Source organism: Corvus brachyrhynchos, unplaced genomic scaffold (assembly GCF_000691975.1).
Source record: "Corvus brachyrhynchos isolate BGI_N302 unplaced genomic scaffold, ASM69197v1 scaffold71, whole genome shotgun sequence".
In the NCBI taxonomy this organism is placed as follows: Eukaryota; Metazoa; Chordata; class Aves; order Passeriformes; family Corvidae; genus Corvus; species Corvus brachyrhynchos.
This window is the reverse complement of record NW_008237609.1, coordinates 3,258,096-3,260,880: the sequence shown is the minus strand read 5'-3', so window position 1 is coordinate 3,260,880 and position 2,785 is coordinate 3,258,096.

Here is a 2,785-nt window from a genome sequence, read left to right as displayed (position 1 = left end):
AATTGCTATCTGTGTGTGACCTTGAACAAGCTGCAAACTGCTTTGAGAAAGTTTTGCTCAGTTTTTTCCTTCCCCCTCTCAGGCTCAGTTTAGAGGCATAGAAAGGCACAAAAATTAATTTCTGGGCATAGGGCAGTGATATGGGATACACATCATAACGTCACCCCAAGACAAATTGCCACACCATTATGATCTCTATAGTAAATCCATGTTGCTGTTACTTCATTCACAAATCAGTTATCTGCTTTCTTATTGTTTTTTAACTGATATGTGACAAAATTTTTGGTAGTTTTCTTGCCCTGATGAAGTCAAGTTACATTCTGCTGTACTTGAGACCTTTAAAGGAACACTCTCCACTCTGACTTTAGTTTTGTTAAATTTAAGTGCGGCTAATAATAGGTTTTACTAAGTGCAAATTTGTACAGTTTAAGTGATGCTAAGCTCTACTAAGTTTACTCGTTAAATTTAAGTCATGTCAAGTTTAAGTTCTGTTAATTTGATGTTCTGTTACATTTAAAGTTCTGTTAGTTTAAAGTGTTGTTTAAACAGTCAAGTCTAAGTATGTTCAGTTTAAATTTTGTGATTTTAAAAGTCTTGTAAGTTTAAGTTATATTAAGGTTAATTTCTGTTCAGTTTCAGTGATGTTAACTTTAAGTTTACTTTCTGTTACTTTTGAGTAACATTTATTTTGAATGAAGTTAAGTTTAGCTTCTGTTGAAATATGCTCATTTAAATTGAACAATACAGTTCTTTTGCTACAGAGATAGGAATGGAAAGATTGAAACAATTATGATAAAGGATTGGTAAGCGACTGTTTATGAAAATAAGATAATAAGTTGTAAAAATATGTGAGGATTCTGCTTGTTAAATCCTTAAATTCATTGCAAATTCTATAGGTATGAATGTTCTGCATTGCTCTGTTAAGATGATTATTCATGATAATCTTTGCTGTTTTATCTTTCATAGGTTGCAGAGAAGGATGAATAACAATTGCAAATTATGGATATTGTTGATTGTAAGCTGTTCAGTGCTTTGTCTTATTATCTTATATGCATAGATGTGTAGAAAATATACTCTTGATTTCTTAGAATAAGTTACTGTAGATGTCTTATGCTCTTAATATAATAGCGTGAATTCACCAACTTTCATAAAAGGCATTAGCCAGAAGATATTATTTGATGTTACACATGTGCGTTTCTTTAGTTATTTGCAGTTTTCTTATAGTACCATTGACTGCTTAGCTAAGGATAAATGACAAAGTCGACTGCTTTACGAACTTTCACATACTGTTGTGTAGCTATCTGTAAGACATGTATCTTTTCAGGAGACTTTCCCAACTGCTATTAATAGAGGCTTTTTTGTAGGATATATTAGGGGAACCCTTCCAGTTAAGGCCTTGGCTCTGGCCAAGCCCTGGCCCTACCTGGTTGGGAAGCATGCCAACAGACCCAGGTGTTTCTGCACTAAAAATGTAATTGAGTCACTTTGACTTGCTGATTGGGATGTATAGAAGCTGGTCCCCTTTCGAGGTAAACTTGGAGGCCTTGTCCGGGAAGGTCCTCCAGGTTGTCATGGTGAAACAGGGTTCACCAGCTACAGCAGACTCTGGGTGATGGTCCAGTGTTTAGGCAATTGAAGGTGCATTGTTCAAAGGCATTATCCTTTTGTTGTGTGATACTGATTACATGTCTGCCTTTGCCTTTTTGCTGGATGTAGGTTTATTGTTTCATTACATGTATTTTTTTGCTTTTCTGTTGCCTTCATGGTCATAGTAAGAGATGCAGTTGTTATCACAAAAAAACAAAAAAAACCAACAACAACAACAAAAAATGGGAGAAGATGGGCTGAGCCTGCAGGACAGAGTACTGAAAGCAGTTTCTGTTAGGAATCATCCACGCTTAGTAGGTACTCGCAGTGACCCACCAGCGTTAACACATTACTCAGGTTTGGAGCAAGATTCTGAATTGATACAGCATCGACCAAAAGTTTGCTTTAAAAATCCTATGTCAGGGTCATGGGAAGGACCTGTGGAGTTGTTAATGGGGGAAGGAGTTATGCTTGTGTCATTACAGATAAAGGACTCCGATGGATACCAGCAAAATGGATTCGCCCTTGGCATGAGAAGGACACTCAGATCCCTAATACTACTGATAAATAAACATTGGGGTTTTTTTATTTTAGGTATTGCTACTGTTCAAGCTCTGGTTGCGCTTAATAAGTTGAGATGTTAGACAGTCAAACAGTTAAATCAGATATTCACTGATGTAGATAGTATTAGACACTTGCAGAATAGAACTGCTATAGATTTTTGTTATTGGCACATGGGCACGGGTGTAAGAATTGTGAAGGGAGCTTTGTAATTACTATTAGCCATTACTGTATTGCTTTGTGTTATTCCCTATATAATGAAATTGGCAATCCATTTGGTGGAAAACATATTAAAAAGGGTTTGGCTGGTGCAAAAAGAAAAAGGGGGAATTATTGTAACGTATGTGAACCCTGACAGTGTGCCCCAGCCAAACCATCTTTAGTTGTTCTTATCAGAGCCCTCAAGAATTCATCAAGGTTACAGAAATGTAAACTGAGCTAAACTGGGAAAGAAAAAGCTGAGAAGCTGTCTTGGGGTGACGTTATGATGTGTATCCCATATCGCTGCCCTATGTCCAGAAATTAATTTTTGTGCCTTTCTATGCCTCTAAACTGAGCCTGAGAGGGGGAAGGAAAAAACTGAGCAAAACTTTCTCAAAGCAGTTTGCAGCTTGTTCAAGGTCACACACAGATAGCA